Raw genomic sequence first — 26,630 nt, forward strand, 5'->3', positions numbered from 1 at the left:
GCTGGCCAGACAGCGTTAAAGACGACACTGTTCTATAAGGTGAGGTGATCTCATGTCCGGCCTGTTGAAGGCTCAGCAGGCTCGCTTACCTGAATGCTGGCAGGTCATGGCTGGGAGAATCCCTGTAACTCACTCCTAACCCTAAAGCTCCTGGATTTTATTCTCCATACATAGCAGATGCTCCCATGGCAGAAGAATCATCGTATACAGGACAAAATAGAGGTGAGGTGACCTCTGACACTGAATGCACAGCCCCGGCCACACACAGGGGAGTGAGACATATGCAGACACAGTCACTGCTGTAATAATTCACCAGGCCAAAGCTGGATAGCACTCCCTCGTATAATGTTCCCCTCAGCCCTGCGTAACCCCTCCATACCACACCTCAGATGTTGCGCCTACATATGGAGTGAGCACCTTCTCCCTGGGGCGGATGGTGCCCGGAAATCTCCACTCTCGTCGTCAATGTAATGGTAGGAAGACTCAGTGGTGATGATTTCAGGTCCAGAGAGTACAAATCCAGACCAAGGTTTTGTTTCAACCAACCAGTTGAGTATAAAGAGTCATAGTCACAGAGTACTCAGCTGGTTGGTTGAAACGGCATCTTGGTCTGGATTTGCACTCTCTGGACCTGAAATCTCCACCTCTGAGAAGACTATTATAATGTGCAGGTCAGCTGGGAAACGCTCCTCTGACCGTCGAGGAGTTTTTCTCTGATCCGACTCCCGTCGTGTTTCGCCGGATCGTGCTTCTGACCGGCCTTCCATTTATGGCCCTGGCTCCAGAACCACATCCCTCCTCCTCATTGGACCTTAAATGACTCCACTGGAAACATTTATAAACAGTTCCTGTCCTTGTTGGTTTACCAGGAGCACCACAACTCAGTGTTGCCAACTTCGATACTGCTTTACGTCTCCTTTGTACGGCCCAGCTTTTCCTTCATTGGCCAATTCTGTTTTCTTCTCAAGATTGTAGGCCCTGGCCAACTCCCTCGTGACAGATCAGTGGCAAAAATACCAAAAAAAGAACAGTTATTGAGTGATTGATATTTTCTCTCTCATCAGTGTCTTTGGGGGACGGACTCTAAAACCGGATCCTGCAGAAATCTATCAAGTTAACCTGCTTTGACATATAGGTGATGGAGTATTTCTTCCTCAGACTCGACAACGGCAAGCTGCTCATAGCGAACCCGGGACAAATATCAGCATGCGTTTACAAACTAAAAGTGAGGTCTCACTCAACCATGGAGCATCTAAGAGCTTCAGATGACCCTCTGCTCAATACGTTAAAGAAATCAGACACGCGGGAAGTGGCTTTGACTCAGTAATAGCCTTGTGACGTCAGGCAGACTCGCTGCATTGGTGTATTTCATTCTACAAAAGGCCCCAAATTGGATATGATCATGCAGCTATCCAGAGAATATTGTGGAATGAGAGCTGGCGTTCACGTCTACGACTGAAAAGTGAGGAAAACAATGGCAGAGAAGCACCACTTACCCCAGTGATGTTTTCAGAAACACTTGAGCTTCATGTCTCCTTTTTTGGCGTCTTTTTCAGTAAGATCACGTTCACCTTAAATCAGAGAGTAAAGATGCATCTGTTAGAAACAAAGACTTCTGCACAGATTTCCTTAAGTTTGAGCCAGTTGATAAGACACCATCCAAGAAGACGCCTAGTTTCCATGCAATGCTGGCTTGCAGATGTCCGGCTTGGTAACAGACCCAACTGATTGATGCACAAAAGAGGATGTAAATACAGAGTCATCTTTCTGGGGACTAGTGGGTCACATGAAGAGTCTGATTCCGCTCAGTATATCAGGACTCTATATATTTTCCACATCACCTTTATTTAACGATTTCCATTTTTCTTTGTGTCACTCTCTGCATTTTCTAGGTTATTGAAAACAAAGGGGGAAAAGAGGGAAACTTACAAAAACCTGAAAAATGAGAGTAATAATTCTAACTGCAAGGGTCAGCCCAATACACAAAGAGCAGGGGCTGAGCGTTTCCGTCACGTGTGTGACTCTGTGTCAGCTCCCGCCTCTGGCATCTGGCCTCATCTCTCTGCACCGGCCGCAGACAGGGCCCGGCAAATTCCGGGGGCATCGTTTCCAGGACAACCAGCCAGCAGGTGTACATCGATTCTTCATTGTGACGGGGCAACTTCGCCACAGGGTCTGGCCAATAGGAGGACAGAGTCTCGTAGGAGGCTACTTGTTTTTTTTTTGTTTTTTTTTGGGGGGGGGTTCACGGGTGGTACCGTTAATCTGTCTGGGCCGGTCTGAACTGCACCACATTGTTTAGTCAAGACAGTACTGGACCTTTGGACCATCACACCTGCAAAACCTGCTAAAATTAGAGGCCGCTGGTCTGTACGGGCTTGTGGTGCCGGGCTGACGAGTCGCGCAGCTGGAAGTGCACGTTCCCAGCGAGGGACACTGCGGCATTCTACACCACACAGCTGTACATCACTATGGGGTTGTGTGTGTGTTTGTGAGCACCTGAAATCTGCTTTAGCATTAATCTGAGAGAGAAAAATGCTAGTATCCCCAGAGTTGGAAGCGTATGAAGGATCCCCCGACACCTACTCCCTTAAGTTGGAGTCCTTCCTACTTAGAAATACGAGCTTTCCGGAATAAAGGATGAGACCAGGGCTTGGTTTATGACTCCAAAGTAAATGTTTCCTCCAAATAATGTGACAATAATATTAATAATAATGAATTTTTTTTGTGCATGCTCTAAATAAGCTAATTTTAAAACGGGTCTTAAAATAGGCTGCTACCTCACGCCCCTTCCCCCCTTTCTTGGGCTTTCAGTTTCCTGTCACTGTCTCCCCGTAGGGCACAGGAAAAGGTAGAAAATGAGCATCAGTTATCCCTAACAATCACCCTTTTCCATATCAATTCCGACCGCGGATGATGGCAGCCCGCCAGGCAGCCGAAACAAGCGCGGCGGCGGGAGCCTGCGTCTCAATCCCCCGCCCCCCCCCCAACTCACCCCAGCGCGGATTCCCCCCCCATTCTGACTACCACTTCAGCGCCAGCCCTCTCTGTCTCGAGTTTCATTAGCGCCCCGCTTTGTGCCGATAAGTGCGCCAGCCGCCATTATTTCGGGCGAGCTCTGCGAAGCACAATAATAATTACCGGCGCGTCTGGCCGCCTGCGCTGCAGCCTCCCCGAGCGGGGCCGGGGTTTTCATTCAGCGTCCCCTCCCACATCGGGAGCTCATACCCAGCCAGCCATGGGGCAGGTGCCTGGCACCTTCACTGGTAAATAACGATAGATCAAATAATAATTTCAATAATGATGATTAAACTATTCCCTGCAACCCTGTCCGGAATCAGTTATAAGACTGATGGATGGAAATTCGGGCTTTTTTTTCTGGGTGTCCTTCGCATGCCTCTTGGTATGGGAACAATACTGGTGCGATTATGTAAAAACAGACTGGGGGTGCTTTGGTGGCAATATGGCGTTGGAAGTCAGTCACAGATGTGCCCTAGCCAACAGTGGGGGACAAAGTAGATTAATTAATCATCAATGGTTACATGTCATCCCATATCGGGTGTGTAACCCAGTCTTGTGCCCTTTGATGCGTGGGACAGACTCCAGAGCTTGCCCAAGACAACTGGTTAGAGGATAGATGGATGTAGGGATGGATGGTCACATGTTGTTCTAGGCGACCCTCGGATGTCTGGCATTTCATTTTGCATGGAGCACATTCAAGGCCGGTCTATGTAAGCTGAGCCTCTTCCTGTGTGTTTTTTCCACAGACAAAATGAGATGGGAGATTCATGCTGGTTTGAGGGACGATGGAAATAAGCGGAGACGTGACATCATTAATAAACCTGACCAATCAACCTTTCCCCCCTATTTGAACTGAAACGTAGACCAACTTCCCTTAAAAAATGAGACTAAAAATAAATGATCAGGAAATGCAGAAACAAGCAGCTATTAAAGGTCCACTGCAGGCGGGAGCCAGCTGAGGAAGCGTCTGTCAAGATAAAGGGGAAGCCATTTGGTTTATTACTGCTATCATCCGCGGGTACGAGATGAGGACCCCGGACCGCGCCTGACCTGGGCAGCCTCGGAAGGGAGCCCGCAAAGCCAGGATCATCCGCTTTAATCCGCGCTCATTAGGATGAGCCCGAAGATAGCCCTGCGCCAATCCGCCGCACCCGCCGTCATGGACACGCCGGGCGGGGGGGCATTTTATTAAAACTGGTTTATAGGATCATTACTCAACCCCGCTCGGTAAATGAGACTCACACACGGGCACTTGGAGTGATACCAGTGGCGATAATCAAAAATAGCAACAGTAAGTATTAAAAAGCACTGAAACCGCTCATCCAACTGTGTATTAAATAAAATGCAAGGTTTTATTTTCTGTCATTTTTAAAATTATTTTTTGACATGCTACTCTATTTTGCAATAGCGCTCTAAAGGTTTTTTCATTACAGTCATTTTTATGATTGCCCTAAATCTGATGGGCAAAATGTATATTTCCGTGACCTTTCTAGTGTCAGTTACACCCATGGCTACGTGCTGTGAGCCTGGATTTATGGCAACTCTTACTACATTTCAGTTCTAAAATTCTAACTTTGAATTAATATAGTAGCCTATTCCGCCTTAATAAGAGAATATTAAGGATCGTGTATGATGGCAGCTTCATCCTTATGATCTGATCCAGCGACGCAATTTTTCACCAGACGGGAGAGTGCATGAATGTGCACGCGCACGAGCGTGCAGAACACGCACACGCCAATGCGCGTTCCAGTCAGTCGGAAGGCGCAGGGGGGGTAGTCGGTTTGCGAGCAGGACCCTCTCTGTTCATTTCTCATTTCGACCAAAATAACTCCCGGCAGGGTTTTGTAATAAATGACAGCCGTTGCCGCGCGCCGCGGATATCATCTTTACTCCTGCGCAAATTAAAAATTAAAACTCATTCGGCGAGGTGCCCGGTGCGACTCGCCAGCTCGTGCGACTGGGGCTGCTGGGAGATGCGGTTCTAAATCACGCCCGTATCTCCGGCTCCGGTGAATAATGGTGCCGATCCGGCACGGCTCACCCAAGGAAGAAGATGTCAACTTGAAATTCCAGTTGTAATTGATATATGTGTCATTGTGTTTTAGCGCCTTTCCACCTCCATTCTGAAAGCACCCAGTAATTTCCTATTAGGTCCACAGCTGAGCTTCTTACTCATTTGGAACCAACGCAGCCCTGTCATAATTGCTCTCTCCCGTTACACGCTCTGCAAGAACCGCCGCTAGATGCAGATGAGCTCCGGTCACTGCGCTTCCATTTAAAGACACTTTATTTTTCTGGCCCCCTTAAGTATCCTTTCACCGAATCATGCCGTGATACGTCAGACAAAGGTATACAAAGCCCACCTCGTCGATACCGAAGATCGTTCATGGCGAAGCATACATGTAAATAGGTAATTGGTTTATCGGTAATGTATTTACAATGCCTCCGTCCAGGCAGCACTGTCCTGCCACAGATGACACGTAGGCTTCTCAGTTACCCGGCCAATCAAATTTGAAGCCGGAGCACTGAAATGGGAAGATAGTAGGAAATGAGTCGACCAATTAGCTGGGGCCCTAAAAGACCCAATGAGACTTGGGTTTCTGCGCTGGCCCAGTGCCCATCTGACTCATTCAGGCCAGGGATCACCGAGAAAGGAAGGAGCGAGGCAACCGTGGAAAGGGAGGGAGGGAGAGTGGAGAATTTAGGTTCATTCATCATACTCTGTGCAGGCTTGTGTTCAAGTCAATGCCTGTCTAGCCCTAGACTTTTTAATTCATATATTGCACAAGCTGATATATGGATAATTAAATACTGGGAATATTAAATTAGAGGACTAAATTATACATGTACACAGTATTAGTGACTTGCTTTGCAGCAATCCAGAATAGCACCATGAAAGGAAGGGATGTGTTTATGCAAAGTGAGCTACAGTCCAACTCTTACTATATATGGGCGTAGATATTTAACTTTGCTCAAATGTAGAATAGCAAGACTCCCCAGCATCGTCAGCCACCGTCCTTCGATAAAAGCACCACTTTTCACAGACAAAGACACGGAGAGCCAGTTTGCCAACATACAGCCTCCCCTCCCCAAGTGGGCCAGCGCACCCTCAAACACTTGCCGCCACATAGTGGCAGGGACAGGAATTGCATGGCATGACCTACCACCCCCATCCCCCCCCCCCCCGCCAGATTCCCACAAGAAAGCAGATTCCTCAGAGGGAGAGGAATGCCGGCCCTTGCGTTTGCCATGGCGACAGTCTGTGTTTAACCTCGCCATATATAGGTTCTGGGCGGTGAATTTTCTAGCAGTATGCAAACAAAGCAAGTTTTACAGCTACAAATTAAACCCCACTCATAATCCCCCCCCCCCCCCCCCACCTTCCCGGACACTAATCATAAATTAACTGGTTTCTACCACAAAGCAGGATAATAATGCAAACGTGAAACAAAGCTTTCATTCTTCATAGCCACTATGCTAAACGGAACAGCAAGCGAGGCACAATATATTTTTATAATTAGAATTAGGTATTGGCTGTTTTTTTCTCCCTCGCAGCCGTTTTCTGCACGGCAGGGTTTTTTGGTATTGTTAATCAACAACAAAAAAAGAAATCTTTAATTAACCTTCCTGCTAACTAAATGAGAGCTGGAGGACGCTATTTAATACCGCTTTGTGCATTAATCCGGAAGGAAGGCGTCTATTATTTGGTCCTCATTAGCATTTTTGTTCTTTGCGCTGCCTTTCAGTTTAATGGGTTGCATGCGGCGTCACAGCGATGAACGCGGTATGGCGAGATGTAAACTGTGCATTTGACTACTGGGTGTGGCCCTATTGTGGTACTGTTCGGAAATGTATTTAGTCTAAAATCCATCCATTAGTCTGCTCCTCTATACCTGCTTATTCAGTGCAGGGTCATAGTGAGTCTGTCCTAGAAAGGACAGGGTTGATGGGATGCTTCTCTGTTGCCGGGTGAAGACACACACACATACACACACACAATCATAAGCTGAAGGCAATTTGAGACACAGATTCATCTAACCACGTGCCGGTGGAGTGCTGAATAAAACTAGGTGACCAGAATCGTTGGAGGACCAGGGGCAGGAATCGAAGGCCACAATGCTAACCACTAATGCTAACCCTTAGCTTAAAATACTCAACCATGAAATAATCCAAAAACACAAGTTTCTAGATAAAAAAAAACAGCCACACAGCTCACTGTAATACCTTTGTGTGTACGTCTCCTTAGCTTTTTGAGAACCATCTGTAGAAGCACACTAAGCTACACAGTAAAGCACGTTAGACCTGCGGTTACACCTTAATGTATACCGCTAAAATGTACCATACACACTGACGGAAAAACACCAGCTGGAATGTTATTGGTATCAGGTGAACCAAACACCGAGGCTTCGGGGTAAGTCAGCGTATAGAGGAACGTCAGCGTATAGAGGAACGTCAGCGTATAGAGGAACGCGGTACCTTGGGTATCAGCAATGCTAGCTGTCTCGGGCATCTCTGAAGCGCTTTTATTTTTTAAATCGCAGCATCGCTGGATTAATTTTATCAAAAGGCCGAATACACTCAAAACACCAAAGCCGTTCCAGGGGGTTGGCGGCTGGTGAATTAGGAGAGGGAGCAGAGAGAAGATCTCGAACAAGCGTTTTCACACGCCCCTTAGATAGTCCCTGAGCTGCAGGTTCGAGCCTCCACCTCTGAGTTGGAGGTGGAGGCAGCTCCGGCATCGCAGCTGAGAATGGTAAAACTCTTTCGAGCAGTCAAAGCGCTTTACAGTTCATGCCTCACATTCACCCATTCATACACGCATTCACACACACCAGTGGCGGCCAGGAAAGGCACCAACCAGCTCACTGGGAGCAATTGGGGGTTCAGTGTCTTGCGCAAACACACTTCGATGGGGTCAGGAGGACCCGGGGCTCGAACCGGCAACCCTCTGGTTGCCGAACGGTAGCACTACCTCCTTTTCAACCCTAAAAAAGCAAGAGATGCGTGATCACTTTGTACCTAGATCCCATTCAGAGCATGGACAATAAATACATATCTCATCCTTGACCTAAATGATATTCAGTTAAGGGTTTGCAGTTAGCTTGTTAGAAACAGTACTGGTAAACAAACTTCGAAAGAAAAGCATTTCAAACAGAATGCATAAGCTACAAAACTCGCTCTTGGCCCGAACCACCTCCATACTTACTTAATTGTGAAATACTTGTATTTTTTTCTTTGTTTAATCAACTGGCCACAAACTTCCGGACAGCTGACGTCCCTTAAGTGCTGACAGGGGAATGGTGGTAAAATTAAGCCAAGCCTGGGTGTGTACTGCGCTCGAAGCAGGTCAGGGGCAGAGCTGCCGTGACGAGGTACTCGACCATGGTGCAGTGGTGTGAGAGTGTGGCGTGGGTCACCTGCCCCCTTTTCCAGGTCAAAGCGTGAGGCTTCCTTTGTCTAGGCGAAGATGCCTCATTCGCCCTGCTGGAGCCCCCCAGCCACTGTTGAAGTTCAGTAGTATGGCCCCCACCAAAGTCTCCAAGCTTTAACACACGGCCTGACCTTGCAGACTCCAAAAATGGTGCACCATTAAGTGAAATCCCCCCCCGCCCCAACCAAGGATTTAAAGGCGCAATGATCCGATTGCTCGAAAGCCATTGGAAATTAGCTTTTATATGCCACTTTTTCTGGGCTCCTTAATAAGTCTTAAACCCATAAGTAACATTGTTCTGAACTCGGCCCTGTAAGCCTCCGAGACCACATGAGAAACGGCAGCGTGGCGAATTTTACAGAATGTCCAAAAGACTTATTTTTAATCTGTGTGAAATAAGCAAAATCTTTTTTTAAGAGTTAAGCAGAATTTGTTTTCCATCTGTGAGCTGATGCGCGGACCATCTATTCCCAGAGGCCAAGAAATATCTGAAGGCTGAATCCATTGCAGGGGGAAAAAAAAACTTTATTTGGCCCTACATTGTCCATCATCTGTTCCCAAGCATTCGTTACGCATGTCGCTGACACAGATCATTTTAACCTCTCACCTGACCAGCAGATCAAGTGATACATAAGCTCTTGATCTCTTGTGTCACTCCTGTTCTACTGAAAAGCCAGCAAGATTATGATGCGTTTCGCTCACACTGATGGGGAACTCGCACTGGTCCAGCCGCATGAGGAGGGACCCTTTCTCAGTCTCCCCACTGAGACATGCGAGTCCAGAAGGAGCTGAGTCCACCGCAGACGCGAAGGGAAAAGCAGCAGGCGGCCCGCTTTGGAAATGCCGTCTTCCGTAGAGATTTATCGATCCCAGGATCTCATCGAGGCTCCTCAAAAAAAAAAGGGCTGGCGGAATCAAATCCGGGAACGTGCAGTTCTTGTTATGTGCGCGTGTGTTTTTCGTAAACAGTAACAGTTTTATTCCGAAGATCCATAAGCCGGTGGGTTTCGGCGAAAACAGGCCGGAACAGAGTCGGCGGACAAATTAACGCAGTCAGCAGATTGTGTCGGCACGCCGTGGCCGTGGCAATCTTCGATCCGACCGGACTGTCTCCTAAAATGAAATGCGTAACTTTACCGATAGCATCCGTCCTCAGCCGCGTCAGCCTCCTGGTCCCCCTCCGCACCTTGCCAGAGTAATGAAATACAGACTTGATGTAGCTCCCCAGCCTCGCTGGCGGCAGGCGGGAAAAATATGGCCGCACTATATGTCGCAGGCTTGTCCGTCATCGTAACAGAGTTTTGTTTGTGACTTGAACAAATTTGTGAGTGCCACAGATAACAGCTTGATAAATGGTGCATTCCACCTCCTGCAATAACCAGCACGTCCCTATCTGCTGTACTGCCTCCCGGACACGTTAGATTGTATTATGCGATATTATATCACAACACAGCTGAGCCTATTTAGAATGGGCCATGTGACAAGCAGGCAGGGTTGACAGCGCACTTCAACAAGAGAACAGTACAAATGGGTTTCCCTAATCCCACTTTGAATGCCCCCCCCCCCCCCCAACTTATTATCGTATATCAAGTGCTTCCCTACGATAGCGGGGAATATGTAAATAGAACGGTGTCTATTGAAACATGGTTATTCTCTGAAATGTACATTAAATGCAGCCTAACTTATCTCAGCCGTTAAATACCGTTACCGATCTCCACAGCTTCAAATGTGCAAACGGACAAGTCAACTCCGGAATGCATGGGCATGAGGACGGCCTGGCACGACTGATGATGTTAGGCTGGGGAAGGAGACACCAACACCGTGGAGATTTTGGCGTAGCGGGGAAATTCCTCTTATTGGATATCAGACCACCCACTGAGAGGCCTCTGAGAGAAAATGTTATGGAAACACCTGTGGTTGATGAACCTGCTCTTGAACAATTGAACAATGCCTTCTCGCAGTGTTCTTGTCATCCTGGGTATTCGGTCGGATGGTTCGCCTTGTAAAAAGCCAGATTTATTCTCCTTAATGAGTAGGGTAGCAGCGCCTGACAGTGATCTATGTTGAGATGAAGACATTTAATAGCACAAGTTTATGTTGTAGCTTATGTGGCCACAAAATACAGAAAACATTATGGAAATGGCCCTGCTTATCTCTCGGCTCTTAAGCCCGGATATCGACAAAGTCTCAATGATCTCTTTGGTCATGTCTGGTTTCACTGACGCTCCCGCTGTGTTTAAAACTGACAATGAGCTTTTAGGAGAAACGGTCAGATCCTGTGTAATACTGACCTGATACTATCAGTCATAAGGTCTGGAATGATGGTAAGGGGCCAGGAACATACTAAAATAGTCTAGAACCTGAGAATCAAGAAGAGATATATATATATTTTTTAGCTAACAGGAGACGACAACCCTCACCCCCCACCAATAAAACCAGAGCTTGAACAACTGGCCAAAGAGCACAGATCAGTAAAGCAAGCTGTCGTTGTCAGTCCCCACCACATTTCACGGTCCGAATAAAACATTCCCCCCCTCTCCACGTGGCCCTAACCCAGAATGACAGGCGTTTGCTATCACTTGCTAAGGACATATTGCAATTTAAGAGATGCCAGGATTCCTTCATGAACCAAATGAACAGGAACGGAGGAGCAATCACAGACAGGCGCAGATGGACACAGTGGACTCGCTGTCAGACAGTCGATATTTTCTAAGGGATCCCCCCGCCCCCTCTGGGGGGGGCAGGCGTGCAGTCTCGGGCACCACAAGTCGGCACCATCACAGCTGGTGACTGGACTCGGTCTAGGCTTGCATAGATGCGACACATCCAAAGAAGCCACCAGAAACAAATTAATCAGCCAAAAATATTTAGCTCAATATTGAATATTCGACGTCTATGCATTGATATCGTCAGCCAAAAGCTCCAATCAGGCAATGGGTAACGGTATAACACATCTTTACTGGGCTTTAAAAAAACTCACGTGATTCATGTCCACTTGACTAAGGTTACTTTGTCTGTGCCCTGTCCCACAAAAGAGTGAGATCTTTGCCATATGAATCACAGCAGATCCACACTTAGGAACCAACGTCATGGTTGCATCAAGGATAAGAGATTTTTATTTGTTGTTGTACAACTGGGTTACACACGTACGATGAAATTTAGCAGCAACTTCTGCAACATAAATAACATAGATACCTTCATATGTATTTACATATGTAACACAACGTACCCTGTATGGAAGGCGCAGTGCCTTCGAAGGTCTGAATTCCTCGTTGGATGACTGACGTATCTTTGTTCTATGCCATGTTTACATGTGCTCACATGGAATAAAGATTAATAATAGCAGACCATCTGCCCTGGACCCCCCACAAACCCTCCTCATAAAGAGACTGCAGTCAATGAAAGCATTGACCAATGTGGTTCCATTATAAATTGCTACTGGGAATTACCTCACTCCTCAATATATAAGGCTGCAAGTCATCCTGCTGCAGCCAACAAACTCCCCCACATCCTGCGCTTCCACCCCCAGCTCTGTGCGCATTTCAGTTCCGTGCAATGCAGTACACAAACTGCAAAAAGAAAAAAAATCACAGCCCATATGACTGCAGGTAACCCTAAACTGCACCACTGCTTTCAAAACAAACAGCGTGCACTGACTCTAAGGTTCATTAAAAGACGGTCAACGCCATCAACTGAAGAATATCACAGGCATTCAGAGAGGATGCTTTGGGGACACCGCGGGCAGAGCGGGATGAAGGAATACAGGCCACGGAGACTCAGGTGAGCACCTTCCCTGAGAAAGATTCCCTTCTAAGCACAATGGAGATAAGGCCGTCTTTGAATAATTAATTACCAGACCGACGAAGAGTCAGGATAACCTGCAGTAATCTGAAAGAACATCAAACCGGGGCTTCAGGCTGGAAGACAAATCCGTACCACTTCACTCACAGGCTCCCTCTCTGCCTCTGCCAGCGTAAAAACTCCTGATTGGCCGAGCTATTCTCAAGCTGAGGCAGTGCGTGGCTCAGCAGGCTAAGCCTCTGTGCCTGTGATCAGAAGGTTGCTGGTTCAAGCCCTAGCCTAGGCAGAACAGTCACATGTCCATGAACTCTTAAGCAAGGGCACTGCATGCTGACTGACCCTGTGCCATGACACCCCCCCCCCCCCAAGCTTGCTCTGAACTGCATGTGTGTCTCATTGAGGACTAATGTCTTACAGCAGAGATTCTCAGTCTGCTATAAACTGTCCCTACTGGAAGGAAGCAAAAACATGAGCTTTCTGGGGAGCAGTCTGAGAAACACTGGTTTATAACAGTGAAAAACCTTAAATGGGGGTTGTGTAAAAGCAGTGTACCACACGCAGTGCAGCAAAATACATAATCATTATGAGCAACAAACCATTCTATTAGACATCTGGACACAGGAACATCAGAAACCATTGCATGCTCAACCACAGAAAACTCTACAGACCCCTTAGGGCCGCTTGTATAAAGGTCAATACTGCTATAATTTGGTCTCCCATTGCATAGGCTGATCTTTTACATCAAATTTTAGGTTCTTTCGATTCACTATGAAACGGCTTAGAGATGCGCTGGCCCTATTGATCGAGAAAGAGTAGCAGTGCTGAATTAGCATACAAAGCAGATGAACATTGCTGTGGATGGTCCATTATGTGTGTATGCTTCATCTGAGCATTAGCCTGTCTGCTCATATAATGAGATCATGGATCCGGCTCTGTGTCACCAACACATCAGACCCAACATGGCTGCTGAAACCCAATGTGCCAAACACACCCCGAGTTCCCAAGTCAACTGTGACAGTCTGGCATGGTACTAGATCCTGAGCCAAACTTAGTTAGAAGACTCCCTTTGCGAGTGAAAGCTGGGATCTGACTGGAAACACATTAGCCAAGGCAGAAGACCCAGGAGTAGGGGAAGGAATGTACCAGTGGAATAAAACCAACACAGCGGTCTGTTACAGTAGCTCAAACCAACCCAAAAGGTCTTTCATACAAGTCCAGTTAGTCCGTTTAATGCGCAGGTGGAACCAATAAACCGAGTTTGCTTTTCTATCGTTAACAATCTCTATGTTCATTATCAAGAAAAACTGAATTCTGTTTGCTGCTGGCTTGTTTAAAATCCAACAATGGACACCAACCTGAGAAACTAGAATTTAGGGCATATTTAAAGTAAATATCACAGACTAAATATAATGAGCTCTGTAGTTTAACTGTTTTAGCAGCAACACTTTTTTCGTCATTCATTTATCCAAAAGCCGTCTGAGACTGAGACAATTCTTTAGGTCCTCTAAACACGAACAGGAAAACCTGCAACGTCTGGAAAGCACTTACTGAGTAAATGGCAAGAGACTGACACTAAATGTGGCTGGCAAGACTGAACCATCCTTCATTCTAGAGAGTCCACCTTAAAATAGAAACAAATCCCATAATATCAGAAGGACCAAGGACAGATACATTGACTTGTCGGTATGGTCTCCATTTGCCACCAATGCCCGTAAGAGCAGCTCCATCATTCTATAGCAGGACGAGGACCAGTGGGATCTTAAGAGAGACACATTTACGATCGATCACACTTTAACGGAACAAGGTCACTCGCAGGTACGTCAGTGTGGTTCTTCAGTCTCAGTAGCCATTACTGGCAAATCCAGTTCATCCTTCCATTTGATGTATGGTTACGAAATGACGAAATTAAACCTGTCAAAACAAGGGTAATGATGCCATACCCTGGGTACGAGCATGGGTCTCAGAGTTATGCAGGCAGTTAGGGGACAACATGGAATGGTACCGTGAAATTTTGACCTTGGGGAAGAGGATGCGGTGGTGAAATGGGGCAAAATGGGGCTGGAGGGGTCTGGTAATGCAACACCAGTGACAGCACAGAGGTGACTGTCAAAGAACTTCCACGGGTACAATCAGATCCTTTATGTACCCTGGTATCTCAGAGCCAAACCCATTATGATCTGCTTTGTCTCCTACCCCATTCTCTATCTCGCTCACTCTCCGAGAGTGTATTCTTCCTGCTAATGGATAGCAAAGTCTGAGGGAGAAACCACAGTCATTTAAACATTAATGCTCTTCCTGATTTTTTATTTATTTTTTTTCCTGAAGGCCAGACTGCTGGAAGACACAAAGAGAGGGGATATTGTAGAAGCTCAAGCTCCTGTACTCACTCAGGAAGACTTAAGCGGTTGAGAAAACTGAACTGAGACTCAAAATGTGAACTTCGGAGCAGAAAACTTATTGTCTGCTGGACTGTAAGGTGAATGAGTGACAAGTCATCTTAAGGAGGTTATCTTGGAGAAAGGAAGCTTAATTATTCAAATGTGAAGATCATAAGATTTGATACATTCATCAATGGGCAAGGGAATGGAGAACAATACAGCACAAAAACATGCTACACTAAATGTGATTTCAGTAACACTTTCTATAAAGCATTATAAACATGGCTATAAATATTTATAAAAAGGCACAACACATTATAGCCATGTTTATTATGCATTATGAATGCTTTATGAAGCTCTCACCTGTAATGCTCTATAGATACCTTTGTAATTCAGTACAAAGCATGCTTAACTCTTATACCCACCACTATAATTAGGTATGTGAAGAAAAATTTAAAACTCAACCAAATTAAATGCCAATGGTACCACTGGAAAGAGCTTGAATAAACAAAGACAATGACACCAAAATCACTCAGATATCTTAACAAATAAGGAAAATATTGGCAAAAGAAGTTCGCTAATTAGCCCTATTTTTTAAAATGGAATGTGTGTAGAAAACTGTGACCAAATACCTAACTTTTTATATAAAAACGCTTGTAGTTTCCTTAATAATCAAGATATCTCAATGAAACTTTCAGGGAAGGTGTATCTCTTTATATTCTTCAATCTGAAAGAATAATATATATTCCAAGTATGTCCTTAGTCTGAAATAAAATTGATACAAGGTGAAGACTGGAATGGTGTATCAACAGGCGCCGCTGTTGGTTTAGGTCACGTGACCATGTGAATATCTCTTATCTTCTGCTTAATTAAATGCGACTCAGTGGATATAATAATCTTTTTCACATCTTAAGATATTTCCCTAATATCATGGCATATTGATGCAACAAATCACTGATGAACATACAGCAGATTTCAGGATTTTTAGCCCGTGACGATCCTGTATGCTGCCGGTCCTGGTCAGTAAACTTTTTTTCTGATCCATAGAAAGCTATGAAACTGCAGGATTAGAAAGATGAAATGATAAACAATATGTCAATTTAGCTTTCAAAAGCGTCACTTAATCCTTTGAAGTGGTTTTTGTATGTTGAAATCGAGTGCATTTTTCAACGTTTCCGGAAAAGGTCTAAATGTACACAGAATTGAAAAATTCAAAACGGAGGACGAAGAGGGGTTCCCCATCTATGTTATCACTGGGAATACCGCGGAATTCCGCAATGCGATACAATAAGAATGCGTATTTTCCGGGGTATACCCAGCGCTCAGATGACCCGATGGTGGAACAGGAATCTGGAACAAAAAAGGCGGCCATGTTGGTCGCGCACTTCACATACCTACTATAATGCGTTATGAAGGTATCTACAGTGCATTACAGATGAGAGCTTCATTGGAGCTTATGAAGTATTGCAATAAACACTATAATGCCTTATGATTGCCAACAGAAGATGCTGTAATGCTTTATTAATTCTTAATGAATAATAATGCATTATGAAGGTATTTATAGAGCATTATAGATGAAAGTTTTTTTTAAGTCAAGTCCTTTTTTTTGTAAATAAGCCTATAGTTGGCTGAGGTCTAACATGCTTGCTTCGCGTGACATCAAGGACCGCCAGTACACCCAGATAAAGTCTAGAACGGAGCACAGAGATCACTGTAGTAAGCCCCACGGACCAACCAGATGCTCGCCCTTCAGGTTACCTTGCCGGGAATCCGCTCCCTCGGCGATGTCCGTCCGGGTTACACTATTTGGCCGTCTTACATTATTGCGTGTCTGAAATCCAATTCCAGTGAGCCGTCGAGCCTTCATGGGAAAATGTGATGCATACGACTCGAAACAGTTAAAGACAAACAAGCACGTTTGATCTATGTGGTTATATTTCGCTGCGCTGAGAGCGGATCTTGACTCTATCGCCTGGGAGCTTTTACACACGACCATAAATTACGGCAGAATAAAAAACAGGGAGCAGGAAGTCACAGCTACAAGGCCTCAAAACATCATATCAACTATACCTCCCCAAAACTGGTAGAGGGTAAGACGGTTGGGTTTAATACAGTCTGTCAGGTACAAGATGCCAATCGGCCTACAATTAAGCCTTTGTCCATTATCCACCCATCGTTGCATCCATCTTCCATACCTGCTTATCCTATGCCAGGCTGGGGGTGGGGGGTGGAACCTATCCCAGGAGCATTTAGCCATTATCGTACATGTGATTCGTGTTTTTTTTCTCTCCATTGGTCTTAAGAATTAAAGACATTGCTTCTTTGGGAAAACTTACAAAAAAACCTGGATTCTGAGTGTCATGTGCTATTTGGGGAAAAAGTAGAGACAAGGTGGAACTATTACCCCGGCTAGGCTAAAGCCACCATTGTCACCTGTGTGTGCATACAGCTGCGGCTGGCTCTCTTACATATCAAATATACTAGACTGCGAAACAACTGACTTCAAGGTAAGCTAGGCATGAATATTTAGCAGCATCGGGAACTTGCACATATGACAGATGGCCGAGATTATGCAGACTTCTTCCCTGTCTGCCAGTAGCCACAAAGCCGGAACTTGAACATGAGTTCATATTAGGCAGATGGGTGAAAAATCTAAGCCAACTTAAAGTCAATCATTCCTTCCTGTCTGTGGAATTAATGGGCCAACACATCTTTTCTTTTCTGAATAATGCTCCTTAGTCACTGTTTTGAAGGGGAAAAAAAATCATTATGTCACCCCTTAGAAACTTTGTTTTGGAGCTTCATCTAGGAACCTAATAGGACTGAAAGGTATCCCACGGCAACTGAAAGATAGCCACAGCTGCAATAACCAGCATACTCAGCTTTCTAATAACACCAGCAGGCGAGAGCAGCGTTTCCATAGCAGCCCCCGGAATCCCCGCTGCCCATCACCAAGGTGTGCCTCTGCGTGATCTTTCACTACAGCATCCACTCCCCACCGATGGAGAAGTGAATCCTGCGGCAGCCATCGCCTTACAGCAAAACCGGGTCCTGCTTGCCAGCAGCCTAGCGAACGCACCATATGACCGAAAGAGGAGCGTCCGCGGTCCATGGTGGCGATGCAGGGGTCCCGAGGACTTCTAACGACTTCGGTCACGACACCCTCAAGGACGCGCGCTAGCCAGTTTTGGAAGCCAGCCTGGGAGCACTTAGCTGGGTGGTAATAAACACCTGACTGTTTGTCATGTCCTCTTCACCCAAAGAAGTGACAGGAGACATAAACAAGCTATAACTAGATGCCACGCGACTCTCCATTTATGCACCGACTGCTCAGGTGAACAAAAAAGGAGGCGGAATCCAGGAAAGCAGCTCAGGAGACAGAACCAAGCATGCTTAAGGCATATTTGAAGCCACGAATACACTGTTTCTATAATGAAAACCCAAGTTACAATGCATCAAAGTCTTGGTATATTATTAATTGTATTTTTGATACTGAATTTGATTCATTTGCAGCTCAGATGGATCTGGTGGTGCGGCTTACACCATTTTCACAAACCTACTTAAAGCCCTTTCCTTATCGTCGGCCTCTCCTCTCTCTTTTGGAATTCCTTTCATCCATAGCTAAACAAAGAGCTTTTATTTATCGGTCCCCAGAAGGAAAAACATACCTGTTTTTGCCTCACAATGCTTTATAGACAACGTTGCCCCCCTTGAACTCTCCACTGCAGAACCGAACCTTTGCTCATCATTTTATTACAGCATAAGACCTAGCATATATGTTCCTTTTTATTCATCATTCTGCAATACCCCTTTTTCACTTCTACCCTATTCTAAAATTACACCTTCACTCAATTCTGCCCTCCACTTCGGGCTGGGCCATATGCCCTAAAAATTATACCATGATATTTTCAGAGATTTTCACAATATCAATATTTATGTGGAAATTCTAAAATTCATATGTAGCAAACAGTAAAATATGACAGGTGGTTTTGAGTTTGCCTGATTATGATGACCAAATAGTTTTGCTAATAGTTATGGTGGGTGTGACAGGTATAATGATAAATTATGCCAACAACAGACTCGTGCCTTGACAGAAAGTAGCGCATTATAAACAATAATTATGCAAAAATAACAAGTGTTTCAGCTGTACCTACTCACGACATTCAAACTAATGACAATCACAATGTGATATTTTATCGACGTATTGCCCAGCCCTACCTACACCTAGAACCATCATTCCACTCCACCCTCACTCACATCCACCCTGCACCCTAATCCATGAATAAACTACACCCACACAGACCCTCCCCCCTCACCATTACGCTGCACTTTCCTCCACTAGCACCACACGCTCATGTAATCTGCTAGCCTGCACTCTTCTCTTCTGTCCCAGAACATCCCTATAAAGCTACGTACCATAACACGCATCTCCACCAAAATGCACGCCATGTCGTTGACTCAGTGATTTGCTCGTCCTATAATTCAGTCTAACAAAGCCTTCTACTTCTCCATAATTATAAACTCTCATTGTTCCGAACAAAAGGCACACTTTTTTCAGTCTCTTTCTCCTAAATTCCAATCCACCCCCCTCCCCCAAATAGGGATGTTCAAGTCTGCTATAAGCACCAATTACTGTGAAGCCATTAGCTTGTTAATCAAGCAGAAGCAAGATAATTGCGACAATCCGAGAATCAATGTCACTGTACGTACACAACAAATCCTACAAGTCAGGGCAAGGTGGGAGAAAATTGTACAGCAATAATTAATTATCGCGCTGCGTTCCTGTCTGTTATCATTCATACACAGCAACATTAACAGGCAGTTTAACATAAACTGAACTGGATTGGTGCCCTTGGCTGAAAAAAAAAAAACTAAAAATGCAACAAAACCAAATACTTTCATGGTTTGAGGCTCTCCATGTGCACATTATTTCTGTTAATTCCTCATTACTTCCTGTAAAGTATTAATCCGATACCGATTCCCAGTAGGGATCTCATACAGCTTGCATTGCATCCTCTGCTTCATCATTACCCAAAGCTGTCCTCCACCCCCCTCCCCCATCCATTTCTGCCCATAATCGTTTTATTGTCCTACTCTTTCACATCCGTTATCCATCGTCTAGCTACCAATTATTATACAAGCTTCCATTTAGCTTCCATCTACAAATTTATGTATCGCATGACCACCATTCAAACATCTCAATGTTATCCATTACTCGTCTCTAAACACACAAGCAATGTCCACCTGCTTTTGGATATATATGCATGCATTTAAGTTTTAATATACTTGCATACATGAATGGCTATGTCAACTGTAACACATTACCCTTGATCTAGACTGACTATTTCTATACATCATATAGCATCCCTCTATATCAATTAACCAAATTATCATGCACTACCAGTAAATCTACCATTTAAACACAAAATATTTGTCTATATATCGATACAGGATGCCCAACACATATACTTTATATATCTGAAAAATGTCTAACAATAACCTATATATCTAGACAGCATGTAGATCTATCCATCACCTATATCTTTATACAATGTTGCTAATATATTTCCCATCTATGCATCCATGTATCTACCATGTATTCTACCATCTACCATAAACTCATTATCTATGTTGCTCTGCCATTCGCTTCCATCTTCCACGTATCCCTTATATCCAGCCTCATGTCAACCCAGACAGACTGCTGTGCGCCTGTAATTTTTGCCTTGAAACTCCTGATTACCGTTTTTGAGACGGTTTCCCCCCAGTTAGCAAATTCCCAATTAGCTAAGTACCTGTCTCCGACATTAAGCTCCATTCATCAGCGATCTCATCAAGCGGCTGATGGCTACATTCGCCGCAATCTAATTCCAGAAACGAAAACAGACAGGCTTTCATCTCGACCACAAACAAGACTCAGCGACAAGCAGCATAATTAGCAGAATACGTGTGAAGGAGAGTAGGGGGACTTTGGTTAAATAATGCTGTTAAAAATGAACAAGAGGTAATGGATTCCTTCAAAAGTTGAAAAACTCACTCGTAGGTTCCCTTGCCCTAGCAGAAGTCAGTCTGCAAAACCCTCCTCCTTCAGAGAACTCTGCTAGGGAACGTGTCTGTTTTAATGTTCGGCAGAGCTGAACTTCAGTATTACGGAGCTGTAATACCGTGTTTTGGCCGTATTATCAACTGGAGCAGTTTGCTGGGCCTCTGTTCATCGATTGGGCAGCTGAGCCGTACTAAGCAAGACCTTTCACCCTCTTCTTTCCATTACGTCTTTCCTGTCCGCGTTGGTTTCAACTGAAAGCTTATGAGATTTTCAGTGAAAAATATTGCCTTTGCCATCTACTGTCCAGTTCCATTCCCCCCCCCCCCCCCCAAAGAAAGGCCTCTGGGAAATCTAATTCCTTAGATAAGACAATGTGCTCAACTCCCCTGTCTGGATGCACGGAAGCCTTAACCAATCCTGCCAGTCAATATAACCATCCATCGCTGTACATCTACTGCGTAACCGTGGAACACGTCAAACCCATTAACTTGTGAGACCTCTTGGCACTGGGACCTATGGTCCATCACTCTACAGACTCAACCCAGTGGAGCAAGTCAAGGCTGAAACTATTCTAGAGATGTAGCTGACAGAAGAAAATAAATAATAAATGTATAAATACACACAAAAACATATACACTGCGCCATAAAATTCTTAAGAAGAATTCTTAGCAGCCTTTCTCAATCCGGTCCTCGGGGATTCATGGACAGTCCACATTTTTGCTCCCTCCGTGCTTCCAGCGCACCTGCACCAAGTATTCTGTGTTCTTGATTGTCTGATGGTCCAGTTCTGGCAGCTGGGAGGGAGCAAAAATGTGGACTGTCTGGGCGTTTCCGAGAACTGGGTTGGGAAATACTGATACATAGTAAAAAACTACCTTGGATTGACAGGCAAGAACACTTTTATTGTGCTGATTTTTTCCTCACTTTAATTTGTAAATTAAATTGGATAGTAACATTACCTTTGTTTAACAAACTTGAAGTATGAAGAAATACATACTTGTACTTCCTTATGCTCTGTGTAAAATGCTAGAGCCATATGTACCAGAACTCTTGCGTGATAGGGTGTAATTTAACACCACTGTGTAAATTACATACTGCCTGTCAATATACAAAACGACTACATATAGATTCTCACCTGTAGACGTTTACATGTATTCATTTAGCAGACGTGTTTGTCCAACATGTGTCATACAAGTGAAGAATGTCTACATGGGCAAGACTGTTCGATACATCTGGTAAACATAGAGTTGAAATTTACAGAACAAAAAGGACATGGATCGCATAATCAGAAAGTGACAAGAGATAAATCGGTACATAGTAATTAGGGTGTCCCACTGTTAGAACTAAAAGTTTTTTTTTCCTTTAATACTGATTCATTTTAAAGTTAAACCTTTTTCATTATATTTATTTTATTGTTTAAGATCTGTTGCATCAGTGCTCAGACTCTTAAAATACAGGGCAGAGTAGCTCACACTCCGGCAGGTGACTCACTGCCTGTAGGAGCGCCCTGGGAGATGGTGGGATACGATGCAGTGCCCAGGGTCTAACGCAGAAAATGGCACCAGTGAGAGCCAGCTGATACCCCTCCGGGGGCAGAAGGCGGCGGTGGGGGTTACCGAGTCGCGTGGGCGGGGTGCGATTCCGGACGCCAGAGTGATAGATTTGAGGAGGTTATTGAATCCAACCGCAAAAGTGGTGTGGGTTTAACTTTCAGCAACAAATTTCGAGAGGTGTAACCTTTTAATCACTTGTGCAGCATATTGCGTTTCATTTATTTCAGCTTGCGGCAGAAAACGGTGCATTGGTTTTGACAGAAAGAAGTGCTTCCTCATACCTGATACCAAAAGGTCAGACCTTTTGAGGTTGGATTGAATAGCCAGCTGTTAAAGGGATAAAAGTTACCTGTCAGTGCCATCATCAGCAGAGCTGCCATGATTTTATGCTGAAGAGCAAGGCTAGATTTCTGGATGAGTAATTTTAATAAGGAGAGACACCGCTGTGACAGGTCAGCCTTTGCGGCACATAAGGGTGATATGAACGGAATCTCCCAAATGACGCGGCGTGTTGTGTTAACAGGCCGAGGCGATTATTAACATGTCCGACAGCCGTCAGACATCAGTGTCTCTGAATGAAACGCAAATCGGTGCTCAGTTTCCGAATCGATCGCAAATCTCACAGCGTCTCCAGGAACAGGACTGGGAGCAGCGTACCGTCTCCATTGACGACTACTGCCAATGCATTATTACAGTAGATATTTAATAAATTGTTGTTCGTATCCCATTCAGGCGTCTCCTAATCCGTTGCTCAGCTTGGATAAGTGAGTGCATAAATACATAAATAAATACACAATAGATAGATAGATAGATAGATAGATAGATAGATAGATAGATAGATAGATAGATAGATAGATAGGCAGGCAAGTAAGCAAATGCACATTTTTCGTTATGCGTCTTTTGTAGTTATAGCGCGTCAGACAAACTCCCGATATAGATTTTGACACGGCTTCTAACCTCAATGTCAGTTCGCCGCTACTGCCGGATAATGACAGAATTTTATGTAACAGTCCAAGATCCGCACTTTGGCTCGCGCGTTACTCACGACCGCGCTTTCCCCTCATTTCCAAGCTTCCTTCTCGGGGTGAAATACGACAAAAAAAAATACTTTTTTGATATTATCTTTGCATTAAGGATGCACTGAGTTAACCGCCCATTGTGCGAGAACACAGCGCGCATTCCCTCGCTTTCTTGCCTGCCACACGCCCAAGAATATTATATAGGCCTATTTTACACACACACACACACACACACACACACACACGTAGCCTATGTATGTATGTAGGAAAGGTATATGATTTAATAGCCACGACTTGCACACACCATATGGACTGAGGCACAGGCTGCCACACCTGTAACCAAGCCAAAGTCTATTGCAATTCGTTACCTGCAGTCCTATATATTGCCACTCGATTTCATTGCGTGATGACGCATTCTGTGAGATTATTACATAAAGTAACGGTGAAGTATTACATTAACACTAACCTTGCTTCGCTGTCGGCGAAACAAAATGTCAACTTAGTTAAATTATCCCGGATGAAAGCAACAAAACTGTAGAAAGCGGGGAGCCTAAACGTGACACTTCATTTTAATGTCCTTAAAACAGGTACTTGAGTATCTAGCAGTATCTTGAGTATCTTCTGCATCACCCCCTCTCTACTTTAATAATATTGCATTATTTCATTTCAAGTATTACAAACATGGCTTTCTTCAGTCGGTGAGTTGCTTGCTCAAATATTGCGCATTGTAAGATTCATTTAAGAGCGCAGCGGCAATGTGGCCAAACGCGATGCTGACGATGTTCTGGACATTATCGGATCTTTCCTCGCAAAGTATACCACGCTATGACAGTGTATTAGTAAAAAAAAAAAAAAAAAGGTCAAATACTACTATGTAATATGCTCCCCTCTGCCTTCATGTAAGATCTGTCCCAGGATGGGTGCCGACCAAACCATGTTTGAAAAATCACGCGATTCATCTTGATTGTTATATGACTGAAAATCGTGAAATTACGTCCGATCGCATCAAATCAGCAAAATTCTATTCGCTAGAATAAAATGCTTGAGTCCAGCTGTTACTGCGCGCAGACGGGAGCGTCAGGCTCGCGCCGCAGGCACAGAGTGTGACAAGCGCCTGCCGAAGTATCCAGCGGCACCGTCGTTTTTGTTTAAATTACCGGACAATTTGCAAGATTATGAAATCACTGGCATGTTAAATAACAATAGGTTTATCGAAAGCAAAACAAGAAATACAATATCCTACCAAAACAGCTTACTTGAGATTGAACAATTACATCTCCCCGTCACCAGCATTACATCTAATAAGGGCTTCACGACGCTACTGATTTTACCAAAAAGTGATTTTAATGTCTCAAAATACAATTAAATAATTATATATCAATTAAACTGAGCAAGAGAGGGGAAATCAATTCCTTAAGTGTCCTGCTAAAAGTAATGCAAATCAAAAGCGCATTTAATATAGGCTACTACAGCTAAAGCAGGGATCATTCTTCATTACATTTCAAAAGTTAAGACTAGTAATCATCGAAATATTGCGCAGTTGAAGACTGGCCAACCACGACAATCAAAAACTCCATTTACAAAATAGTAGGATTGATACCTTCAGGCGGAAAATCACGTTTAAATCACTTTTCAAACGATGTTATCATATAACCACCTGGCAGAATGACAGAGGAATAACCGACCTTATTTATCCAATCAATGGTCCGTAACAAATTTAACTCTACGACCAGTTAAAGCAGCTATACGGTGCTTATGTGCTGGTAAGCGGAAAGCTGTATATTTCCCCAATGCTACGATTCAGGTTTTTGAGTATGAATCTAAAACTAACAATGAGAGCACGATCATCTCCCGCACTGATGCCACGGCCGGCAGGTACATTCAACGCAGCGCTCCGTTTATTTCCCAGCCACCAATAAGACAGTGAAATACAAACAGCGATTAACCGGAGGCATTAGTCCGATCTGCAGCTGAGTGCGATCCTCATCTTTACCTCACGGCAACAACATTAACTCGATGCCATCAATGTAACGCGAGCGTTGGATACACCCGACCATAGACCGGACTTTCCACAAAGATCGCGCCGGCTGCAAGCGGATGCCCCGGCTTTATTAACGTTTACTGCTCTCTCGTTTTTTGTGCTTAAGCATCGAGGTAGCTTTACCACTCACCCATAAACTGAGGGTTGCGCCCCACATCCCGAGAAGCGTGGCACCGAGTTGCAGCGGGTGCGGTTCCCCAATGAAAAAGCATATCAGATGTAACCCTGCGCGCATGTAATTCGCCCCTACAAGGCTGTTCCTTACCTTGAGGTTAAGGATGCTCCTTATTAATTATTGTTGTGCATATACACATCGCTAGTCACGTCGTCCTATGAAAAAAAATCATTTATCACGTATAATAATCCCGCATATATCGGTTCTGCCGAAAATCCAGGCTGCCGGGTTCGCCTCGTAGAAGATACGCTTTAAAATCCCCCCCACAATATTGGTGGATGCTGTGTGTGTGATACCACAGGACCGCTTCTCAGTTCCGCTTCTAGAAACCACAGCTGGCTGTGCTGGAAGCTGAAGGGTGATGTCATCGATACCCCCCACCCTTCTGTCCTTGGCCCCCCCCTCTTTTTTCACACACACATAAGTGCGCACGCACACACACGCCCCCCCACTCCGTGCTGACCCCTCCCTTGCATCCCTTGACGTGATGCAGTCAGGTCTCTCGCCGCGTCTCCGGCAGCATCCGCAAGCGCGTGTGTTTTTTTAAATGGACACTCAACGCTGTAAACGCTAAATAAATCATACACGTCACAAATATAATTTGGACTAATCGCTCTAAAAATGCGTTGAGCTTCTGTTGCAAGATTAATTCAGCCATCCGTGAGATGGAGGAAGGCAGGAAACACTTAAAAGATTCAATTACAGGACAAATACAAATATTTGTCTTATAAACTTACTTGAATACATATTGTTGTAAAAAAAAAAAGGTACTGAGCATAAAACCTTAGAAAAGTAGAAATGTGGTCAAGACAAGTTAAAATGAGACAGTCTGGCTGTCGTTGAGGTTTATTTGAAAAGCCACAACAGGGTAAGCCCTCGGACAGAGAGGAGTTAGAGCAGGGGTATCAGACTCCAGTCTTGGGAGGTCAGATCCCTGCACATTTTTGCACGTTTAACACACCTGATTCAATTACTTGTGCTAATTACCACACAGCTCTTGAGCTGAATCATTTGAGGTGGAACAGGGAAAGAACTAAGCTACACAGGGCTCCGGCCCCCCAGGACTGGAGTTTGACACCCCTGGGTTAGAGGATATCTCCCAGGAGAGTCAGTAGGGGGCGACAGTGTGACCTCCTCTCAATCAGTGAGTTTAAAACTAGGTGAACAT

At 44.7% G+C, this 26,630-nt stretch overlaps 1 protein-coding gene across 13 annotated transcripts in view; it reads right to left on the reverse strand.

The window, feature by feature from the left end:
* LOC111858790 (receptor-type tyrosine-protein phosphatase S-like) overlaps positions 1-25,826 on the reverse strand; it is a 141,911-nt gene extending 116,085 nt beyond the window's left edge. For 12 of the 13 annotated variants that reach the window (XM_072704169.1, XM_072704174.1, XM_072704168.1 and 9 more), the window contains exons 1-2: positions 25,553-25,826; positions 1,497-1,571 (exon numbers count right to left, since the gene is read on the reverse strand). The gene's annotated coding sequence lies outside the window, so the exon portion shown is untranslated. The remainder of the gene's footprint in view (positions 1-1,496; positions 1,572-25,552) is intronic. The other variant, XM_072704175.1, reaches the window with a different exon arrangement.
* Between the last annotated feature and the right edge of the window lie 804 nt (positions 25,827-26,630).

The sequence above is a fragment of the Paramormyrops kingsleyae genome, chromosome 21 (genome assembly GCF_048594095.1).
Source record: "Paramormyrops kingsleyae isolate MSU_618 chromosome 21, PKINGS_0.4, whole genome shotgun sequence".
Taxonomy (NCBI): Eukaryota; Metazoa; Chordata; class Actinopteri; order Osteoglossiformes; family Mormyridae; genus Paramormyrops; species Paramormyrops kingsleyae.